We start from the raw sequence: 25,540 nt of genomic DNA, 5'->3' as shown, positions 1-25,540 counted from the left end.
CCATGAGTGAACTTTGATAAGATTACTCATGTTTTTAAATTAATTTTATAAAGAAAACCTGGCACGAATTATCACCAAACCCCTGGGGGCTACCTTAAAGCTGAGCAACCACACAGCGTACACAGAACTAAAAGCCACAACAACCTTGCAAACCCTTTTTCCCCAATATTTTATTTGGTTTTTACATAAGAATACATACAGAAAAGAGATTAATGCAAAATAATGATACAACTGTAACAAAGTAAGCAAACTCACTGTAACAGAAAAAAATAAATCATGCAACACTATTAATTCAAAGATAAAGTAGAAAAGAGAAGAAAAAACAAATAATAAAATAATTTTATAATCCAAATCCCAAACCATTCCAAAGTTATATAGCTAATATAAAGAGAGAGTACATGACTAGCAAAAATAAAAAGAAACCCAAATCCACGAGAATGGTAGATTACCTACTTATCATTACCATTAAAGGTTATGAAAATTATTCAAAAAGGAGCCCCAAAGATTTGAAAATTTTAAATTTAAAACACTTGTTGAACATCTCATTTTCTCCAAAGTTAAATATGACATCAAATGATGTAACCATTGATTTTGAGTGGGTGGGATAGCATCTTTCCATCTTATCAAAATAACATGTCTTGCAATAAGAGAGACAAAGGCTAATATATGATGGTGAGATGAAGACAATTTTACTATCTTCTGTTCAACCATCTCAAACAAGGCTATTGAAGGATCTTGTGTTAGGTTTACAATAATAATTATTGATAAAGTATGAAAGGCCTCTTCCCAATATTTGACAAGGGTCGAACAAGACCAGAATATATGAATTAGTGAACAGTCTTAATTTCTCCATCTGTCACAATAAGAACTTATATTAGTATAAATACAAACTAATTTAATTTGAACAAATAAGCTCTCTGCACAACGTTAAATTGTAGAAATGGTGACAGGCACAAAGAAACGATGTGTTAACCAATTTAAAAATAGAGTTGAAATACAACAAACAACTAGAATCGGAAAGTTACCGTTTAGAGCAGTAATGAGCCCCAAAAAAGACACTTAACCCCAAAAATTCTTCTGCTGTAAATTCTAATTATAGCTCCTTTTTACAAAAAAGTTATTAATAATGATTCCAAACAATATAAACTTGTATTTAAAGCTACAACCAAAGTGAAAGACAAAGAAATTACATTAAAGATTCACACTCAGGTCTCTAATGCATGTGCATGAATATTCATACACCCTTTACCACAGTCGGCTATAAAATAAAATGTGTGCTTAATGCCTTAATGTCTCAAGTATTTCTAAGCACTAAGTGTCTGAAATAACAAAAAAAATGTGCCAATAATACTAAAAGGGCAATTTATGTATAAATCTCCGTCTACTTCCCATTTAGATTTGTTGGCTGAATAGAACAAACAGCCAAAACACAAACATAGCAAACTTTAAAGATTCCCACGCATAGATTGGACTATATGCGTATACATTATTATAACCATTAGCCTTGTTTCCCACGGTAATCTAATAACCTAAGCACTTAAGCATGTGCAACATTTCATGCGCAATTAATAAGTATTTCACTAAAGTAACAAATACCAATCACTATTATTAAGATAAAATTAATGTATTCAACTTGATACTCATCCAAAAAAGTAATTAAAATGTAATAAAATTAATAGAAAGAGAAACAAACTTAGATAACCACAAACCAAACAAGTACATTACCCCTTCGAATTAGCCAAAGGGAGAGAACAGTCCCATTATGTCCAATCATCATTTTCAGCCATCTTTGCAGGATTCTGCTTTTAATGGTTGGCATTAAACGCTTTAAATATCTGTTTATTGATAACAGTTTTGCATCTTTTGAACAATTGTTTGGAAAATTCAAGTTAACAAACGTTGATTTTTTCAGGTATGTACATATCAGGCATTATTATATTCAATCTCAGATCCCTGATTTTCCTAGAGCTCCTCAGGTGAATATTCTTGATACATTTTTTGGATTCAAACCTTTCAATAAAGGGTTAATATCTGTTATTTATGGTCTCAGGCAAGCTTTAGTTGAAATCAAGAATGCCTGGGAGCAGGATTTGAATTTTTCGCTGTCCAGTGAGATTTAGGACTCTATTTTCAAACTGATTAACATTACACCTTTGTGTGCTCACCACAGTCTGTTGCAATTCAAAGTGGTACATTGGGCCCACATGTCTAAACTCAAATTATCTCGTTTTTACTCAGATATGTGATAAATGCAAATTAGTTGCTGTTTCTTTAATCCATAAGTTCTGGACGTGTCCCAATTTGGAAAGATATTGGAGAGAAGTTTTTCAAACATTATCAGTGATTATCAGTTTAAAATGAGAACCAAATCTTTTAGTTGCTCTGTTTGGAACTCTTGGAGAAGATGATGTTTTACTAACTCCAATTAAATATCGCATTTTATCTTTTACTTCATTGCTGGGCAGACGTGCTATTTGGATTGTGGAAAGATAATACCTCACCTTTTCATGCACAATGGCTAAGGGATGTATTTTCGTGGTTAAATTTGGAAAAAAAATAGATATGCAATTAATGATTCAAACATTAGATTCTAAATGTTATGGGGCCCGTTTATGATCTATTATCATAATCTCTAGGTTCACAATGTTAATACAGAATGTTGGCACTGTGTTGTCCCACTTCAGAGTGAGCAACTTTGTTTCATCAACATTAACTTTCAATCTTGTTTAGGGTCAGGGATTAGGAATTTAAAAAATTTATTATGTCCATTTTTTATTATTATTGCTGTGGTTTGGGAATTTGTATGTAATGATTATTCTTGCAGTACTTTTCTTTGTCTTTTTTTCTGTAGCACATCCCATAATTGTATTGTACAAACTTATTATTAAAACAAAAGAAAAAAATGGTTCCAATGTTGCTGGAAGGTAAGATTTTATGCGTCCATTATCAGATGCTCAAAACACTTCATGACGGTTGAGATCTGTGTCACCGGGTGGTAGTCAATTAGTCCAATCACCATTGATCTCTTGGGCACCAGGATGATGGTTGTTCCCTTGACTCCTGCAGGCACAATGGACTGTTGCAGTGAGATGTAAAAAATACCCATCCTTCAGCTCTACGTCTCTACTTTCTAAGAGGACTGAGGAAGTTCAGCATGTCCTCGTTGTCCATCAACAACTTATACAGGTGCACCATTGAAAGCAGGCTTGCTGAATGCAACAGAGCATCCATCTAATAGACAGGAGCTGCTGCGCTACAGAAGGTGGTGAACACAGCGCAGAACATCGTGAAAACTTCCCTGTCCTCCATGGACTTCATGTATATCAACCACTCTCTCAGAAAGGTAGCCAATGTACTGAAGGACCCATTGCATCACAGACACACTGTCATTTGAGAGAACATAAGCAAAGCTCTGAAGGAAAAGCTCGTTAAAATTTCTTTCATTTTCTAAATTATTATTTTCTGTCTTATTTTTCTTCATCTATAGTTCAGTGAAGTGGAATTCAGATAGATGTGCACAGGCATTCTACCTAACTGGTGCTGTGGGTTATAGAATCATAGAATACTTCCATGCCATCCTTTTTGCCCATCCACACTAGACCCATGAAATCAGAATCCATGTATTCCTTGATTATTTAAGTGTCTGTCTCACTGCCTCTTAAATGCAGTAAATGTAACTGATTCTACCACCTCCCCTGGCAAGGCATTTCAAATATTAATCAACATTGTGTTAGCTTTTCAATTTTTCTCACTTCTGTCACGAAATTCAAATAGTAACCAATTATTCCCACTGAGGAAAGGCGAGGATCGATCATTGTGTTCAGTTTTAATGATATTACCTCCCACCCAAATCCTGAAGGACATAATTACCAAATTCTGACTGCCTCCTGGCAAGAAAAACAAATAGGAATTTACTTTAAATTTTGCAAAGGATAAAACTGCAGAGAGAGAAAAAAAAAACACTTGAAGTAACGAATCCACTTTTAAACACGATTAATGAGGGATGTGCCAGCATATTGCAAACAATCAGAAAAAGATAAAGTAACATATTTAAATCGGTGCTGCTGCTATTAACTAAGGTGGCTGTTGAATAAAACTACCCACATTCTCTAGCAAAATAAAATTTGCAGACATCAAAAATTGCCTTTGGTAAATATACATCGAAGTCTGCGACCCAAAATTTTATTCCAGAGTAAATGAAAATATTCGGCCATAACATTTTATTTTATTAACATTATAACTGCATCAATTCTCCCCAACAAAAATTACGCCTTTGAATTGTTGTAAAGTATTACATTTAATAAATCTTTTCAGAACATTTGAAAAAAATATATAAATCTGTAGCAAAAGGATTCCTTTCATTGGAGCTTCTAAACCATTTAGTTCAACACATGTGGTGCTCCTTCTGTACCATCCAGGTCAATTTATTTCTGCTCTGTACTCTCTTACACAGTCAAACAATAGTTTCTTCAGAAGCTTGAGAGCAGACTGCATTCAGCCTGTAGTATCAATCCAGAGGTGGCCTTGAATGCTTTCTCAAATAACATGTTGTTATTAGAAATGAATTTTGTGCTGACAATGTTCCCTTTATCAGGCAGCAAGTCAGCATTAAGGAAAATTAATATAAAATTAATAACAGGTAGGAGTTCTTCAATATATTGTATTGGACAAAGAATCTGTGTATCATACACCAAGGCTGCAAAATATATGTATATATCTGGAGTACAAAAAATGCTAGCTATGTAAGGGTCAACAACCATGGTTCCCTTCACAATTTTCAGTTCTCATTGAATTCAAATGTACATTTCTCAACATTAACTGACATCTTAGAACAGATTTATGAACTAATATTGTCAAAGTAGATCAGAGAATCATCTCCATGACACACTGGTTACTCTTTTAGTAACTACCCATGATAAAATGCTTTTGTTCATTGCAAGGCTAACAATAGCAACCTGCATCTACATAGCCCCTTCTCTGTGGTTTGGTTAATCCTGTGGAAAAATATTAAATGGAGCGACATCCGACCAGTAGTTTAGCCATATTTGAAAATGATGAACAGCAACTGCTTCACAAAGTCTCATTAAATCCAACATCTTGACCACCAGCTGATCCAAATTCCAATCTGCATGAAGAAAATTGATCCTGGGCAAATCCTACCAAACTGTACCCTCCCCTCTCCCCCCCCAACTAAGAGGACCCCCTCTCCAATATTCCCAAAATCCAGCCTTTACAAAATTCTTTTCATTAAATTAATTCTAGTACTACAGATAAATAATAATGTACAATAATTTATAGTAGGAAATGCTTTATAATGATACTTTCCATTAATTAATGCCACTTCTGATATCAGGAGAGAGAAGTGTGAATATCGTGTAGCCTCTGGATTTGATGCCCCACAACCCGAGCAGTATGCAATGCCAATTGTTCCTTCTGAAGTCCTTTTTTCCCTCCTGTTGTCGCAGCAAGTTGTTCATGTTTGGTGTCACTCTGTGGAAGAGGCTTGTCTGTCAAACAAGAACATTATTGTTCTTGGGGCTGCTTTCTGGAGCAGGGACCAGGAAAAAAAATGAACCATATTCATGATGGTGAAAAAGCTAGCTTTGTGTGTTTTGTTCAGTAAAAGTGGAAGGAAGACAATAAAGTTGATGGGAAATATCACCACAGACCTGCCAGAAGGTTAAAAGGACACTTTTCACCTATTGTGAGTATTTAACTTCTTTAATTTTCCTGACTAAAGAGGACAATTAAAGAAAAAAAAGGTTTCAGAAATGCAAGTAAATTACAATGGAGGAGATGAACAAAAATAAACACTGAGGTACTAAATACTAATGTTTAAAATAATGAGGAGAGAAGGTTGTGACTCTCACTCATGGGACTGTAAAAAATATTTTTTCCCATGGTCTTTTTTGTATACTGTTCCTGCATTATTTTCCAATCAGTTATTCCTTGTCCAATCAATCTCTACACATTCCTCTGCGACTGAAGAATGAGCCTCAAACAGCACATGGACTGTAATATTTCTGCAGATTGTACAGAATAGTGCTCGACATCCCTCGAGAAGTATGGGAAAAGGTTAGATTTACAATTTACTGAAATCGAACCTGTGGGCAATTAGCAGACAATTAGGCTAACCTTTCTCACGCTTCCTAGGAACACTAGGGTATTAAAGCTTAGAGTCCGAGGAGGAAGCAATATGTCTCACACTAAATCAAATTACCAATACTGCTGAATCCTGATAAACCGTAACTAGTGCACCATGAAATTTAGAGCTCGGACCAGGATTATGCTGGGATTAGGCATTCTGCAAGCATCAGACTATAATTGCTTATTTGCAAATCTATGTACTGCCAGCCATCCTTCACACTGCAACTCAATCCAATTAAAAACAAAACAAAACACTTCAATAGATGGTTGAGGCAAAATGGATCAGACTTCTAAAATCTGTAAAATTTGACACTTTGTTTTGGCAGCAATACCAGATTCTTCAGGACTCTAACAAGGATTCAACTCCTGGTCAGTGTTGTCCAAAAAAAAGCCAGTGAAGGTGCCCCTCCCGATCTTGGCTGTTATACATGTCTGATCTCCCCTTGCATCACATTATGATGAAATTCGTATATAATACAGCCAAACAGGTACATAATGGACAGCGCTGCAGCTATACTTTGTGAAGTATCCGAGGAGATTCAGTATGTCACCAAAAACTCTTGGAAACTTCCACAGGTTTACCGTGGAGAGCGTTCTGGCTGATTGCATCACTGTCTGGTATGGAGGCGCCAATTCTCAGGACAAGAATAAACTCCAGAGGGTTGTTAACTTGGCCTGCGATATCACAGGCACCAGACTTTACTCCATCGAGGACATTTACATGAGGCAATGTCTTAAAAAAGCAGCCTCTATCCTCAAAGAGCCCCATCTCCCTGGCCGCGCCCTCTTCATTCTGTTACCACTGGGAACAAGGTACAGGAGCCCAAAGATGAGCAGTTGGTGACACAAGGTCAAATACTTTCCTGCTGCCATCAGATTCCTGAACCTGAATCAATGAACCAAAGACACTGCCTTTCTTTTCATGCTCTATTTTTTTTAATTTATAGTAATATTGTAAGATAGTTATAATATAAATGTTTGCACTAAGATACTGCCACAAAACACCAAATTTCATGACTTGTTCATGACAATTCATTCTGATTTTGAACTACAATTGAATAAATCTATTTGGAACCCTAAGTTAGTCAGACCAAGAGATGGATTTCATATGTTCTGGAATGCACCATTGTAAGGAATGTTTGATGAAGGTTCATGAATAACTTTGAAAAGGGAATAATATATTTGAATTACATTATGGTAGGGGGTGTGGAAATCATTAGGATATCGAAAGGCACAGTAGATAAAGTGGCTTGCCTGATTGGTGCCTGCGTTGATGATCACCAAACCTTTCCCAATCTGTCGGCTTCTTTCTTCCTGATGGAACCTTCTTTGAACATTGATCATAAACAGCCATGGACAAATTAAACCCCAGAGATGGAATGGTTGCTGGGAAAAAAGAATTTGGCATTTCACAAAAATCTGTCTTGCTGAACAGTGATGATCTGTGTTAGTGCACCTCTAACCTCAGAAACTAAGGGAAACACAAGTGGACACTTTCTTGCCCAAGAATTAAGACCACTGCTGAACCCCAAGAGCATGAATTGAAATTATAACCACACTATGTTAAATTCTGTTCATCTAAGAGTAGTAATATAATTAGTTTGCATGAAATAGGACTAGATAATTTTCTTCCAATGGATTGTAATGCAAGTTGTGATATTACCAAATGCTTGTAAACAAATCTATTCTTTGATGATTTTATTGAATTTTAAATGACTATCAGAAAGACACAGTATTCTCTTACCACTTTAATAGTTTTCAAACCAGATATCCTGAAAGGCATTACATTGAATCGAACGAGTGCCAACACTGAGAGTCTCCAGGAACATTTCGTGATTACCCCAGGAACAAAAAGGAAGCCAAGGCCAAGTCTGTCCTCTGATTCCAGTGATCTGTCGACAGTTACTTCTCACACAATGTTATAAATATAAATTATCAGGTTAATACAGCAAAGTATGTGTGCAGATGAGCTGCTCTGATCCATAAATTACAATACTTCCAATCGAAAATGGAAAATGAAAGAGTCTTTCTCTTTTTATTTTTTCTTTCCTTTTTTTCTTTCTTTTTGTGTTTGCAGCATGGTTAATTTATTTAATTTAGAGATATAGGATGGTTACAGGCCTTTCAGGTCATGTGCCTGTCCAAATACACCAATTAACAAGCCCCGTACTTTTTGGAATGTTTGAGGAAACTGGAGCACCTGAAGGAAACCCAGGCAGACACAGGGAGAATATACTAACTCCTTGAAGACAGCATCAGATTCAAACCCAGGTCATTGGTGCTGTAACAGCATTGCACTAACTGTACTCTAACTATGTCACCCTCTCTGATACTGGGGACTTTCAGCATACAGCTGCTGGCATGAAAAAATAAACTAGGTCACATCACACTGCAGAAGCTGCAGAAGGCAACATTTGCGAAGCACTGGGAAAAGTCTCACGGTCATAGGTGATCAAGTGGTGTGCTGGATCATGCCAGTTCACCTGCACACAGAAAGCTCCCATATACTTTGCTGTACTAACCTGATAATTTATTATTGCTACATTGACCGAGAGGTAGATGTCGTCAGGTAACTGCAATTGGATCCTCTCTTCCATGGAATGAGATCTGACTGAACAGACTTGGCCTCAGCTTCATTTACCCTGTGTTGCTGGTAGCTGTGCCAGGGTTAGCACAAAATATTCTTGGATCCTTTCAGTACTGGCATCGCTCTGGTTCAAAGTAATGCATTTCATGACACGTGGTTTGAAAACTATTAAGGTGGTAAGAGAATGCTTTGTCTTCCTGATAGTCATCTAAAATTCAATAGAATAATTTAAGCAAGGAATAGGCTGACAAAATATTGGAAAAAAAATTTCAGGACCATGAAATCACTCAATTGTCGTATCCATCTGACTCACTAATTCCAGTGCCGCGACCACTGATGCACCAATGTTATCAGAACATAAGAAATGGAAGCAGGAAATTGGCCATTTGGCTTATTGAGCCTCCTCTTCAATTCAATAATATCATGGCTGATCTGACCATGGACTCATCTCCACCTACATGCCATTTCCCCATCACCATGCAAAAACCTAAGTAACTGTATCTTAAACATATTTAATGTGGCAGCCTCTACTGCTTCTTTTGGCAGAGAATTTCACAGATTCTCTGCTCTCTGGGAGATGCCATTTGTCCTCATCACAATCCTCAGTCGATTCCCCCCAAATCTTAAGGTTGCCTCCCCTAATTCCAGTCACTGACTCTTCACTGCTTCTCCAGTTCAAGAGAGAATAAAGGATGGACGATAAACACCAGTGAAGACATCATTCCATGAACTATGTAATCCTGCACAGAATCTGCCATTAACCTTCTGACCAGAGTGAGTGACAAATATCCTTGTCTTTCTCATTGGAAGACCATAGTCAGTACAAATTGGAAACGACGTCTTCTCCTCACTGATCATCAATGCAGATGCACCCCAAGGATGCGTGCTCAGCCCACTGCTCTACTCTCTATACACCCATGATTGTGTGGCCAGGCACAATTCCAAAGCCATCTACAAGTTTGCCAATGACACCACCGTTGTCACAGTGAGGAAGTGTACAGGAGGGAGATAGATCAGCTCATTGAATGGTGTAACAGCAACAACCTTGCGTTCAACGTCAGCAAAACCAAGGAGTTGATTGTGAACTTCAGGAGGAAGTCAGGGGAACATGACCCAGTCCTCCTCGAGGAGAGGGTCAAGAACTTCAAATTCCTGAGTGTCAACATCTCCGAGGATCTGTCCTGGAGACTCCACATTGATGCAATCACAAAGGAGGCTCGCCTGCAGCTCTATTTGTGAGGTGACTGAAGAGATTCGAATTGTCACTGAAAACACTCATAAACTTCTACAGGTGTACCGGGGAGAGCACTCTGGCTGGTTGCATCACTGCCTGGTATGGAGGTGGCAACTCTCAGGACAAGAATAACTCAGTCTGCGACATCACAGGCACCAGACTTCATTCCATCCAGGACATCTACATGAGGTGGTGTCTTAAAAGAGCAGCATCTATCCTCAAAGACCCCACCACCACCCAGGACATTCCCTCTTCAATCTGTTATCATTGGGGAAAAGGTCTAGGAGCCTAAAGACGAGCACTCAGTGGCACAAGGACAACTTCTTCCCCACTTCCATCAGATTCCTGAATGATCAAAGGCACTGCCTTACTTTTTGTGCACAATTATTGTTTTGATTTGATTTTTATTTTATTTAGTAATGTCCCTAGATGGTTCTAATGTGTATGTTTGCAATATGATGCTGCCACAAACACTGAATTCCATGACAATAAATCCTGATTTGGATTTTGATTCCGATTATTGCCATCCATCATATTTAGAATGTAGAGCACTGAATGTCAAATCAGGCATGGTATTAAATGGAATACAGATTAGGAACATTGGCATTGCATGGCTGAAGGAGAAGGTGATGGTAGATTTTCTTCAGTCCAAAACATTTCTACTTTCCTTGGTACCTTTGTCATTTCAAAGGGTATCCACCAGCGTTGTCTCCGCTCCATCCTCAACATCCATTGGAGCGCTTACATCCCTAACGTCGAAGTACTCGAGATGGCAGAGGTTGACAGCATCGAGTCCACGCTGCTGAAGATCCAGCTGCGCTGGATGGGTCACGTCTCCAGAATGGAGGACCATCGCCTTCCCAAGATCGTGTTATATGGCGAGCTCTCCACTGGCCACCGTGACAGAGGTGCACCAAAGAAAAGGTACAAGGACTGCCTAAAGAAATCTCTTGGTGCCTGCCACATTGACCACCGCCAGTGGGCTGATAACGCCTCAAACCGTGCATCTTGGCGCCTCACAGTTTGGCGGGCAGCAACCTCCTTTGAAGAAGACCGCAGAGCCCACCTCACTGACAAAAGGCAAAGGAGGAAAAACCCAACACCCAACCCCAACCAACCAATTTTCCCCTGCAACCGCTGCAATCGTGTCTGCCTGTCCCGCATCGGACTTGTCAGCCACAAACAAGCCTGCAGCTGACGTGGACTTTTTACCCCCTCCATAAATCTTCGTCCGCGAAGCCAAGCCAAAGAAAAAAAATAACCAAATGCAAAAAAGTGCAGGTTCCATAATCTGACATATTTTGCAAGTGGGTAATCATAAATAATGCCAACAAGAAGTAATTTACATCAGCTTGAAAGATCACTGAGCTCCTTCTTTCACAATTCATAAGTACCCTGCCCCTGCTTCCTTTACAAATTCAATGGCTGGCTAAAACTTTTCTTTAAAAACGCTCTCATACTTCACATTTCCAAAGGATGCGTTGGAGTTGATTGCTGCTCCCTGTATTGATATTCCATCTCTCAAAACCTCTCTAGTCAACCTACAATATTGATCTGAACCTATTGAATAGATCTGCATAGTTTCTATGTTCTCATTAACTCTGCTTACTGAGTGACCTCCTGAGTATTCCAGTACCTTCAGTTTTTACTCCATATATCTGCTGTCAGCATTTTCTTTGTCATTGATGGCACCATTCGTAGCGATTGCAAGAGATAATGCAGATGCTGGCAATCTGAAATAAAAACAGAAAATGCTAGAAGCAGACCAGGTAGCATCTGTGGACCAAGAAACTTTAGATCTGTTTCCAGCTTTTTCTATTTCAGAATTAGTGTTCCTGATTTACAGTTCATATATTTGACTTGTATTTTATCCAACTGCACATAAAGGGCAAATTAGGATGGACATCAGTTCTTGGTCACATGTACTAAATGTGGGACAAAATGGGAAACAACCCTTGTGTACCACTTGGGCTTGATATTGTCCAAATCGATAGAAGAATATTTTGTTCAGTGTTCTGAAATGGATTAGCACTGCGGTAAACCTCTGGACAAACTCGCATCAGAGTCCTTGGAATTCCTGATATTTCACCACCTGGCACAGTCACTGCTCTGGAATACAAGCTGGGGATCCATTGTGAATGTGGAGCTGGGATCCAGAGGGCTGCCAAGGATCCAAACTATGGCCATGGTTGTGGCTGGAGCCAAGGAGTCTGGGTCACTAGGGGTCAGGTGCATACCTGTGTCTGGAGCTGAGATCTGAGCTGCTGGAGTATTTCTACTCATCAGGTTCACTGGGAAATTTATTATACTACAGCCCAACATTTAAACATTGTGATATAAAAGTGTGGGGCTATTGGAAGTAACATGGAATAGTACAGGGATTATAGGTTAACTGGTAAATTTTGGGGGCAGGAGCTCATGGACTGGAAGGGTCTGCTATTGTGCTATAAATCTAAATTTAAAAAATTAAAGTACAGAAAATCTGCTCTTTCAATACTATCAAAGTCCCAAGTAAGCCAGATTATCACAATAAAAGGCACTACATCATTCTGCCAGAATCTAGGGATGCTGGTCCATCCAGAGTGGCAGAAAATTGCTTCAACTCGTTGCTGAAGCTCTCTGATTTGTGACCATCTCTCAGAGGCTTAGAATTCCATAGCGACTCGGTACTGTCATTCTGGAGAAGTTTACTGACTCGCTTTATTAACTTGTAAACAGAATAAACTGGAATAGAATCAACTTAAAACCCAGGTATTGCACCTCAAAAAAAATACCCTTGCACTCTATTTGGATAATTTGCAAAATTATCAATATCAGAAAAAAAGAGAGAATACTACCCAACTTTTTACTTAAGAAGAAAATTAGAAGTAAAATAATGCTGCCTACCAGACCTGTGGCACACTTGGATACCAAGATGGAAACTGCAAAAAAGAAAAAAAGAAATTTTTTTAACAACAATCCAAAAAAAAAACCGAATCTGGTCTATTGTCATTACTGGCTGAGAGATTGAGTTCACTTCATCAAAGCAGAGCTTGACAGGTGACACGATAGTCTGGTGCTGTGCAAGGAGGCAAGAAGATTAGCGGGGCACTGATATTATTTCTGCCTATCAGAGATTCAGCAGGGAGGCAATTGTAATTTCTGGGCTTATTAGTTTGCACTCTGAGGGAGAAAAATGAATGAGAACCCTTTTGGTGACAGCCAAGCAATCGTGCAGCAAGTGCTGTCATCGTGTCACATGCAGAGTGGCAAGGTGGATTCATCCTCATGCTAATGTAATGAAGTTCTCATCTTCAGCCTCACATACGGAAAGATTTACCCAGAGCCTAATTCAGACACCATCTGGAGTGTTGTTTCTGAACACTAACCTCAGGAAACACTTTTGGCCGGAGATTGTCTCCAGTTACAGGCAATGAATTTGTGCACAAGATCTGTATACTCAATGTGCTCTGTTTTGTGAAATTTGATTCGACTGATTACAAGAGTATTGAACTTTGGAATGGTTTACATTAGTATACCAATTATTGATCTTAATTTTCCCTTGAGCAAGCAAAATGGAAATGCCTTACAGCTTAAGTTCAAGTTTACTGTTGCATGTACCGAGGTACTGTAAAAAGGTTTGTTTTGTGTGCTATCCAGCAAGTCAACCCATATATATCAGTATGGCAAATAAAACAGTATGGAGTGTCAAGCTACAGAGAGAGATCAGCTGGATAGACTGTGGGCAAAATTATTTGAAACACAATCTGCTGGACAAGAGGGAGAAAAAGACTGGTTGATGTTTCGAGCTGAAACTCTTTATCAATACGGATAAAAGAGTAGTAGAGAAGCCTGAGCAAAGAGGACTGGGTGGAACAGGCTGGACTGACATGGTAGAAAAGACGAGGTGTAATGGATGATTAGAGACAAAGGCTGCCATTACTGGAATCTGATCATGGATAGTATAAAGTGAGACTGGATGGAACTAAAAGATGAGGAGGGGGTGGGAAGAGATGGGAATGAAGCCAAAGAGGAGAGGTAATGGAGGAGTGGGGGCTGTGTGGGGGGGGAAGTGGACATAAAAGGAAGAACAGGAGAGGTACAAAAGAGGAGAGAGTAGATTCATCATGTGAAATTAAAGAATTCTATGATCATACTATTGGGCTGTAGACAACCTTGGTGGAATTTGAGGTGGTGTTCCTCAATGTTTATTTTAGGCCTCACTCTAGCAATGGGGAGGGTCCAGGACAGACAGGTTGGTGTGACAGTGGCGAGGGGAGTTGAAATGGCAGTAACTGGGAGCTCAAGATGGGCATTTCGGACGGAGGTTAGATGGTCTGTTAAGGTCCCCAAGTCTGCGTTTGTGTGAATTTCACCTCACATTCACCTGCCTACCTGCCAATCAATCTGTTACGCTGCTGTTGATCAGTATCAGCAACATTGTGCGTCACATCTCTAAGTTTGGTATCAATGGCAAATATTAAAAGTTTACTCTGTATTCCAATTGGTAAGGCATTTGCATGCATATCTTAAAAGGCATTGGTTCCAGGATTCACAGAAACATTTAAAAAAAGGTGTAGGAGTAGGCCATTTGGCCCTTCAAGCCTACACCGCCATTCAATATGATCATGGTTTATCAGTGCCCGGTTCCTGCCTTTTCCCCTACCTCTTGATCCCCTTAGCTACAAGGGCCAAATCTAACCTACTCTTAAATATTGACAAGGAATCGGCCTCAACTACTTTCTGTGGCAAGGAATTCTACAGATCTATCACCCTCTGAGAGAAGAAATTTTTCCTCATCTCAGTCCTAAAATTCTTTCCCCTTATCCTTAAACTGTGACCCCTGGTTCTGGTTTTTCCCAGCATTGGAAACAACCTCCCTGCTTCTCATCTGTCTAATCCCTTAAGAATTTTATGTTTCTATAAGATCCCCCTCAATCTTCTAAATTCCAGAGAACACAAGCCTAGTCTATCCAACCTTTCTTCATATGTAAGTCCTTCCATCCCTGGTATCATTCTAGTGAATCTTCTCTGCACCCCCTCCATGGCGAGGATGTCCTTTCTTGGTAAGGAGACCAAAACTGCACGCAGTACTCCAGATGTGGTCTCACCAAGGCCCTGTACAGCTGTTGCAGGATCTCCCTATTCCTGTACTCAAATCCTCTTGCTATGAATGCCAAAATACGATTTGCCTTCCTCACTGCCTGCTGCACCTGCTTGTCCACTTTCAATGACTAATGCACAGCAACACCCAAGTCTCTCAGCATCTCCCCTTTTCCTAAACATATACCATTTATATAATAGTCCTCTTTCCTGTTCTTACCTCAAAAATGGATAACCTCACATTTATCCACATTATATTGCATCTACCATGTCTTGGCCCACTCGCTTAACTTGTCCAACTCACTCTGCACCCTCCAAGCATCCTCAACCAACCCTGCTACCCAACCGGGTCGTCTGCAGATTTTGAGATATTGCTATCTATTCCCACATCTAAGTCATTGATATATATTGTAAACAACTATGGCCCCAGCACGGAGCCCTGCGGTAGCCTACTAGGCACTGGCTGCCATTCGAAAAAGAACCCATTTATAGCTATTCTTTGCTTACTGTCCATCAACCAATTCTCTATCCACTTTAATACCATACCTCCCATACCATGCTTTTTAAGTTTGTACACTAGTCTTCTGTGCGAACCTTATCAAATGCCTTACTAAAGTCCAGATATACCACATGCACTAATTTCCCCTATCCACTCTACTGGTTACATCCTCAAAAAACTCTATTAGATTAGTCAGATATGATTTTCCCTTCACAAAACCATGCTGACTCCGTCCAATGATACCACTTCTCTCCATATGTACTGCAATTGCATCTTTAATAACTGATTCTAGCACCTTCCCTATGACCGATGTCAGGCTAACTGGTCTGTAGTTTCCCAGTTTCTCTCTCCCTCCCTTCTTAAAAAGTGGGGTTATGTTGGCCACCCTCCAATGCTCAGGAACTAATCCAATATCTAAGAAGGTTTGAAAAATGATCACTAATGCATCCACTATTTCCTGGGCTACTTCCTTCAGCACTCTTGGATGCAGACCATCTGGCCCTGGCCTTTAATCCCTGCAATTTAACTAATACAACCTCTTGACCTACAATTATTTCCTTTATACCCTCCCTCACATTAGGTCCCCTATCCTCAACAATTTCCTGAAGATTAGTTATGTCCTCCTTGGTGAAGACAGAACTAAAGTAGTCATTCAGACAGTCTGCCATACCTTTGTTCCCCATGATTAACTCACTCGTTTCTGTCCACAATGGAAACACCAATAGAAAAGCATTATCTTACATTCCTATTACATTTGGATACTTCCTTTTTATGTGCTGCATTCTCTCATTCCCAATGGAACTTACTGTTTTCCAACACAATTAAGTTCACAAGGTACTAAATTTTGTTCATCCAAACATTCCAGAGGCCAGCCTTTGTGGATTGTGATATAAAACCTTTGCCTTTATTGTGACCAGCTCCACACACCTCTGTGCCGAGCTATGTCAGATTTTCATCTTCTGCTCCCTTATTTATTGGAGGTGACATGCCTTCTGCAGGAGTGTGACCAGTGACCTGTTCATCACTTAAAGAATCAGAATTAGAATTTATTGTCATGAGTATGTCACGAAATTTGTTGTTTTGCGGCAGTATCACAAGGTGCAAATATTGTATGAATTACATTTTAAAAGTAAATAAATTAGTGCAAAACGAAGAGAAAGTGATATAGTGTATGTGAGTCATTGACATTACTATATGTTTGTCTTCAGGCTCCTTTACCTCCTTTCTAATGGTAGCAGTGTGGAGAAGGCATAGCCTGGGTGGTAAGGGTCCTTGAGGATCAAGGCTGCGTTCTTAAAACGTGGCCTCTTGTAGATGTCCTTAATGGAGTGACAACCGATGCCCATGATGGTGCTGGCTGAGTTCGCAACTCTCTGCAGTCTTTTTCTCTCCTGTGCATTGCCACCTCCATACCAGACAGTGATGCAATCAGTCAGAATGCTGACCATTGTAAGAGCTGTCATTACTTTGAAATGAATGGGTTGATACTTCCATTGAAATACCAATGGGGGACATGGAAACCCAACATACTCACAACTCTCGCCAGCAGCTGTTCATAAGCATAGCATCATTTGGTGAGTGAAAGTTGCCAAATTACAATAAAACCATTGGCCAAGGCATAATTTTTTGAAAATAATATATTTCTATTTTGCCAGTGTATTCATCATTGTGGATGTAAATATCAATGATTTATATGACACCAAAGTTGTCTAATGGCTTCTTAACTTTGTTGAGACAGTAAAATATCTTTCTGTTTAACATTGTGATGGGCTGAATGCTTCAGGACAAATAAATGGCCTCTCTGGTGCAATTTCTAGGTAATGACATTTAGATCCTATACGTATGTTCAAGTAAACTCAAAATCTCAGTACTTATTTAAGGATTTAAGTTTCTTATGTTTTTGTACATTGCTAATCTTTACAACATGAAGTAACATATAAAACTAAGCCAAATTTAATATCAGCTCAGAAGGATTGGAGAACAGACCAAAGGAGTAGTTGCTTTGGTTTTCAGGCTTCTAGATCAGTTAGCATTTGGTCAGTGAAAGTAAACTTACAGTGCCCTCCATAATGTTTGGGACAAAGGCACTTTTTTTCTTTATTTGGCCCTGTGCTCAACTGTTTTAAATTTGTAATCAAATAATTCACATGTGATTAAAGTGCATATTCCAGATTTTATTCAAGTGGTTTGACAATGTAGAAATCATTGCACTTTTTATACATAGTCCCCTCATTTCAGGGCACCATAATATTTGGGACATAACAATGGAATGTCTATTAAAGTAGTCATGTTTAGGACTTTGTTGCGTATCCCTTGCATGCAATGTCTGAAGTCTGTGATTAGTAGACATCACTGGGTGCTGAGTATTTTCTCTACTCCAGCCATCTTCAGCCTGTTTGTTTTGGTAGCTTGTCTCTTTAAGTTTTTTTTCATATGGAAGGCATGCTTAATTAGATCTAGATCAGGTGACTAACTTGGCCATTCAAGAACTTTCCAGTTTTCAGCTTTTAAAAAACTCCTTTGTTGCTTTAGCAGTATGTTTGGGTTCATTGTCTTGCTGTAGGATGAAGCGCTGTCCAATGAGTTTGGAAGCATTTGTTTGAACTTGAACAGATAAGATGCTTTCATACACCTCATAATTCATTTTGCTACTGCCACCAGCAGTTACATCATCAATGAAGATAAGGGTGCCAGTACCTGTGGCAGCCATACATGCCCAGGCCATTATAGATGAGGTGGTATGCTTTAGATATTGGCCAGTTCCTTTATGCCTAAACACTTTGTTCCTGCCATCACTCTGATATAGATTAATCTTGGTCTATCTGGCCATCCTGTTTCTGTGGCTAACAAGTGGTTTTTATCTTGCAGTGTAGCCTCTGTATTTCTGCTCATGAAGTCTTCGGCAGACAGAAGAAATTGACACATCCACACCTGGCTCCTGAAGAATGTTTCTGGTCTGTCAGACAGGTGCTTGGGGATTTTTCTTCATGATGGTGAGAATTCTTCTGTCATCATCTTCCTCGGCCTACAAGTCCCTTTGCGATTACTAAGCTCACCAGTACTCTATTTCTTCTTAATAAGGTGATGATGTTCCAAACAGTTGATTTTGGTAATCCTAAGGTTTGGGCAATGTCTCTTCTTGCTTTTCAGCCTCATAATGGCTTCTCTGATATTCATTTGCACAGCTATGATCCTCATTTTGAAAAATGGCACCTGCAGACTCCAAAAGAGACCAAAAGCTGAGAAGCAAGCCAGAGCTCTCTTATCCATCTACTAGTCAGGCAATTAAACATATCTAAGTACTCAAAAAAACCTGTGAAACCAAATGTCCCAAACGTCATGATGCCCTGAAATAGGAGAATTATGTGTAAAAAGGTGCTGTAATTTTTACATAGTCAACGCCAAAATATATATAAAAATATGTATACAAATAATCCTGAATAAAATCTGGAATGTGCACTTCAGTCGCATGTGAATTATTTGATTACAAATTTAAAACTGTGGAGGGCATTTTTACATATATTTTAGCCCCTCAATCAGTCAAACTGCACCAGCTTTGGGTCAGTTAATGCCTCTCTTGCCACTAAGTCAGAAGACTGCAGGTTTCCCAAACCTGCTGAGAGCCAGACCACAGGCCTAGAGATCCAAAAACACGATACAAGGAGCAGGTTCGATGAGCAAAGTAGAGATTCCAGATGAAAATGGAAGCAACAAAGGATATCCCAGCTACGGCAGGGCCTAAATGACATAACCTGCTACAAAACAAAATGCCGTGCAACAGGAGCCAGAAAACCTTCTTCACTCTCAGATAAACTCAATGCCATGTATGCCTAATTTGACCACCACACCGAGGAAGGCCTGCTGCGCATCCACATATCCACTGATGATCCTCTATGGTCAGTATTCAAAGATGATGCGCAGGCTCCTTTCAGGAGAGAAAAGCAGATGGTCTGAATTGAGTTACCTAGCCAACCAACTGGGCCAAGGTATTCATGGACATCTTCATCAATGGGACATGGTATCCAACTGTTTCGCAGGCTGTAGCACAATCAATGACCACGAAACAAGTAGTCAAAGGCTTTATTAACCATAAAACATCTGCATGCCTCTACATGCTGCTGGCTCATATCCAAGGCAGGTATGGAAGGAGGAGACTCTCAGCCTTTATTAGGGATTTCATGTGGAGGAGCTACAGGGATGGACGGCGGGCCAACCTGCACAGTGCAGTGAGGTCATGCCTGCAATATCGTGTTCTACCACACAGGCTTTGATTGTACCGGTGCCCAAGAAGAGTGTGGTAACCTGCCTAAATGATTGTTGACCAGTGGCAATCACATCCACAGGGATGAAGTGTTTTGACAGGCTGGAGCTGAAGCATGTCAGTTCATATTTGAGCAGTGACGTGGATCCATTCTAATCTGCCTACTGCAGCAACAGGTCCACAGCAGATGCCATCTCACCGTCTCTACACAAAACCCTGGAACACCTGGACAGCAAAGGTGCATATATCAGGATGCTCTTTATCAACTACAGTCCAGCAGTCAACACCATCGCCCCCCTCAAAACGGATCAGCAAATTCCAAGACCTGGGCCTCTATTCTCCAATGCATAAATAGATCCTGGATTTCCTCACTATTGAAATCAACAACAACAACAACAACCTCGCACTCAATCTCACCAAAACAAAAGAGCTAAATGTAGACTTTTGGAGGGAAGGCCAGAGCTACACGATCCAGTAATCATTGGGAGATCAGAGGTGGAGAGGGTGAGCAAATTTAAATTCCAGGGAGTCACTATCTTGGAGACATTTCCTGGACCCAAAACATGAAGGTCATCATAAAGAAAGCACATCAGCACCTCTTCTTCCTCAGGAGTTAGTGGAGGTTTGGTATGAACACCAGACACCCCGGCAAACTTATAAATTTCAGTCCATTAGTCCGTGATGCGCAATTTACACCCAATTAGCCTACACCCCAGATATGTTTTGAATGGTGGGAGGAAGCCAGAGCCCCCAGGGAAAACCCACATAGACAAGTGGAAAAAAATACAAACTCCTTACAGACAGAGCAGGATTCAAACCCCGGTCCCGATTATTGGCACTGTAAAGGCATTGTGCTAACCGCTATGCCAACTGTGCCACCCCAAGGTTTTCAACAGATGTGTTATGGAAAGTGTGCTGCCTGGCTGCATCATGGCATGGCATGGGGTCACTGTACCTCTGAGTGGAAAGACCTGCAAAATGTTGTGAACTTAGCCCAGGAGATCACAGGCAAAACACTCCCTACCACTGAAAATAATCTACATGGGATGCTACCACTGGAGAGCAGCAGCAATCATCAAACGTCCACGCCATCCAGATCATTCTGTGTACTTGCTGTCGTCGCCGTGAAAAAGGCACCGGTGTCACAAAACTCATATCACCAGGTTCAGAATTAGTTGCTACCCCTCCACTATCAGACTCCGAAATAGTAAACTCAATCAGAAACTCATTTAAAGACTTACTTTGCAAATTATTTATTTTAGAATGTTTATTTTCTATCTTTCACAGTTTACTTGCAGTTCATTCTTGTTTAAATTTCTCTCTTTTGCATACTTACCTTTTCTTGTGTACATTTTTCGTTTTGCACTAGCGTTAAGTTGGAATTTTGCTTTGCCTGCAGGAAAATGAATCTCAGAGTTTTTTGCAATGACAATATATCTGAACTTTAAACTTTGAGGTTCAAATCCCACCCAGGAGACAAGCACAAAATTATACATTGGGCCTCCGATGCATTATTTAAGTTCAACTGCACTGGCTTTTTTATGAGACATTAACCTACCCTCTCAAAGGTACGTAAGAGATCCCGTGACTATATTTTGAAGAGAAATATCTCTTCTTCAGTTATCTGAACTATCCAATCCAATTTATCCTTCAACCAAATATTATTAAAGCTTGTTATTCTCACCTTGATCAATGCACGTCACTAGCAACTGCATTTCTAAAGCATCTCATTGGCTCAGGAATGAGGGGTACTATAGCAACACAAGTGTTTACCTTTTTCAGTCTTCCTTTAGAGATTTTCCTTATACACTCTCTTATCAGAATATTTGGCAAGAGAAATGAATGAAATTCTGCCAATTCAAAAGATAACCAATATCCACTCAGTAAGATGCAAAACAACAATGAAACGATGACCAAGAAATATGATTTAATTAAATTGGTTGGAAATAGAATTTGTTCAGCACACCACTTGCATCCAATTTTTCATAGTTTTCCAATTTACAGAAACAGACCCACACAGACAGGAGGAGAACGTGCAAACTCCTCACAAACAGCGACAGCTTCAAACTTGTGTTGCTGGTGCTGTAAAAGAATTGTGCTAACCACTTCGCTAGCTGAACTGCACAGATTCAAATCAAGGTCTGATTTCATCAGCAAGGTCAGTGTTTAATGATCATCCCTAAATGTCCTTGAAGATCCACCTTCTTAGACCAATGCAGTTCTTCTGGTGCTTGGTGTTGTGGGGGAAGGAGACCGGGATTTAAACACAGCAATGATTGAAGATCAGTGATGTATTTGCAAGATGGGAATGGCTTGTAACTTGGAGGCGAATGTAAATGGTGTTTTCAAGAGTAGGTCGATGAGGTTCATCAATTTCTCCAAAATCAATGATAATGTTTATGGTGATACATTTAAGTATAAGTATAAGTATAAGTATAAGGATAAGGATCCCAAGATCCTGTTATATGGCGAGCTCTCCACTGGCCACCGTGACAGAGGTGCACCAAAGGAAAGGTACAAGGACTGCCTAAAGAAATCTCTTGGTGCCTGCCACATTGACCACCGCCAGTGGGCTGATAACGCCTCAAACCGTGCATCTTGGCGCCTCACAGTTTGGCGGGCAGCAACCTCCTTTGAAGAAGACCGCAGAGCCCACCTCACGAACAAAAGGCAAAGGAGGAAAAACCCAACACCCAACCCCAACCAACCAATTTTCCCTTGCAACCGCTGCAATCGTGTCTGCCTGTCCCGCATCGGACTTGTCAGCCACAAACGAGCCTGCAGCTGACGTGGACTTTTTACCCCCTCCATAAATCTTCGTCCGCGAAGCCAAGCCAAAGAAAGAAAGAAATATACACCAGAATTCTTACTTGCTGCAGCCAATTGATACTTTTGAAAAAAAAACAACCAAAATATTATACATTAAATTATCCATGTATGGAAAAAGATAATAAACCTAAAAGAAAGACCACTCCAGAGGGGAAGGAGTTAAACAGGAAAGTCTGTGATTGTAACGCCATGCACAAATGTGCTGGAGAAGCTCAGCAGGTCACGTAGCATCTAGAGGAAATAAAGGGAATTATAGGAGGGGTGAGGAAAACGCGGACAGGTGCCTGAATAAAATGGAGCAGGGAGGGGAGTGGAGTGGAGGGGAGAGAAAGGGAGGGGAGAGGAGCAGAGGGGAGGGGAAGAGAGGGGAGTGGAGCAGAGAGGAAAGGAGAGGAGAGGGGAGAAGGAGTAAGGGGAGAAACAGTTGGAGGAACAATACCTAATATTCCGTCTGGACACTCTCTAACCAGATGGCATGAAGTATTAACTTCTCCAGTTTCCATTAAACCCCCTCCCCCACTTCTCTCTCTCTTTCCCTATCCCTTGATTTCCATTCCTTCAGCTCCCCACCCCTTTCTTTCCCTCACCTATCACGTCTCAGCTATATTTTTACTCTTCTACCCTCCCACCTATGATCTCCCATCTTGTTAGCTTGAACTTCTCACCCTGCCCTTTCTTCCTTCCTCCTTCTCCTTTCCCCACCTTTTTACTCAGGCCTTATTTTTTGTTCATAATTTGACAAAGGGCTCAGTCCTGAAATGATAGTTACCTTTTACCGTCTATAGATGCTGTGGGATCTGCTGAGCTTCTCCACCATTTTTGTGTATTGCGCGACATAAGGGAAGGCACTTTCCAGGACTGCACTGAATGTGAGCTTGCAAAAGGCACAGAAACCTTGTATCAATTATGAAAGCAGTAGAAACCACAAACTACCCAACCATGCCTTCCCATTATATCGCTGCAGTCCAGTCCAGGGAAGATTTACCTCAGAACACAGAAAACCAAGTAGAAGGAAGCTTTACACAAGCCCGAGGAAGAAGATGGCCGGGTGGCTTGGGGAAAATAAACATAGCAGCAAAGCAGAGAAGCCCTGAAGGAGGCTAAACATGTGCAACATTAACTCACGTCAAAGCTTAGACTCCACAAACACTCCACAAAGCAGTGAGACACATGACATTTTTTGAGTCAGAAAGATAAGCTTTTGAACATCGACTGAAGTTTTCTCTGGAAAAGTTAAAATCAGGACAAATTTATTGTTGAAGAAATACAAGAACTTCAGATGCTTGAATCTTGAATGAACAATGAGAAGCTGGAGAGATTCAGTGAGTCAGGCAGCTCATGGAAATAAATGACCAGTCAAGGTTTGAGGATTGACCCTTTGTGGACAATGCCACACTAAAGCATTTCATTAATGGAATGACAGAGTTATGATAGGTTTGACTGCAAATCAAATCTGTAAGACTTTTCTTGGTGGTTAGCAGGACGCTATTACAGATCCGATGACCCTGGTTCAAATCCCCCACTGCGACAGTCGGGAGAATTGCACTGGTGTTGCTCAGATATAGGGTCGGAGGAGGTTACCAAGAAAGGGAGAGGGATTTGAAAACAAAGACTGAAGACCGCCACCTTCTGAAATTATATTGTCTGATATTAAATGGCTGAAGAAAATTATTAGCTCTGTATCCTTATCCCCTTTGCCCCTTTCTTTGTATATGCCTTAATGACAATTTTATGTAAACCATGAGGCTGATTATATAATGAGAGTTACTGAGCTTGTGAGTATAACATCGCTGAAATAAATTATAACATTAAGAAGACATGTAGGGTTAATGAGGTACTGATGTTAATTTAACTTCCCTCACACATTTCTTGCTAGTTACCTCTTTCATTGATGACATCTACCCATATAGTGTAAAGTGTGATACTCCCTTTCCAAGAAAAGTCAGGCACAAACAAAAATATATATTTTTTTTGCTTTGAATACAGCACTTTGATTGTGAACGTCTATTATTTTCACTGAAGTGTCAGGTTTTGCAATATAAATGAAACACGGCAACTGTCACAAAATATATTTTCTTCCTTATCATTTCTGCCCTACTTTAAATAATAATTTTTAATATCTGCAGTTTTAGGAATTATTAAGCCTACATAGGAGGGACATCTGAGAATAGTTTTTGGAGATACAATGCCCTTATGCCAGGCTCCTATCAATCATGGGCAAAGTGCGGGGGGACGAAGTCCAAAGGTGAAGTTGCATTCTTTGGATTCTTCACATTTATGACTTCTTAATTTATATTTATTTTTTAAATAGATTTATTTAATTTCGCAAACATTTTGGAGAGAAAAACATGCTTGGAAATTTAGCATACAAAGTGTTAACTTTAGCTGGCAAACACTGACACATCACATAAAACAAGGCTCAATTTCATCGATGGACTGTTTTTAAAAATCATACATAATTTCAATTTATAATAGTCCCTATTATTATTACAATTATGATCCCGCCAACCACTTTTACTAAGTCCCATCTGGTCAATAACCTTGCAACAGTTCACAGAATTATAGGAAACGGAATTCTTGACATACACTGATGCAATTCAATGCAGGGATTAATTTCATCTGTAATCAAATTATTACCCAGTAAATTATATTTTTTACATTCACATGAGAAACAACTTATTAAAACCTGTAATTTACCCTGTAAATGAAAACAAAAAAAAAATCAATTAGTTTTAAGCCTGTAGGTACATTTGAATTTATTAAACAAAAGGTTATGGATTGCAAACAGAACTATGCTGATGTCAGCCATTAATACTTCGTGGATGTAATTGGCTCTGCAAAAGTATTTTATCTCCACAGCTGTACGGACATATGGTCAAGAAATTCTTTGGCACAGGGAAT

Source organism: Narcine bancroftii, chromosome 4 (genome assembly GCF_036971445.1).
Source record: "Narcine bancroftii isolate sNarBan1 chromosome 4, sNarBan1.hap1, whole genome shotgun sequence".
Classification (NCBI taxonomy): domain Eukaryota; kingdom Metazoa; phylum Chordata; class Chondrichthyes; order Torpediniformes; family Narcinidae; genus Narcine; species Narcine bancroftii.
The sequence above is the reverse complement of the archived record's forward strand: the minus strand, read 5'-3'. Positions refer to the sequence as shown.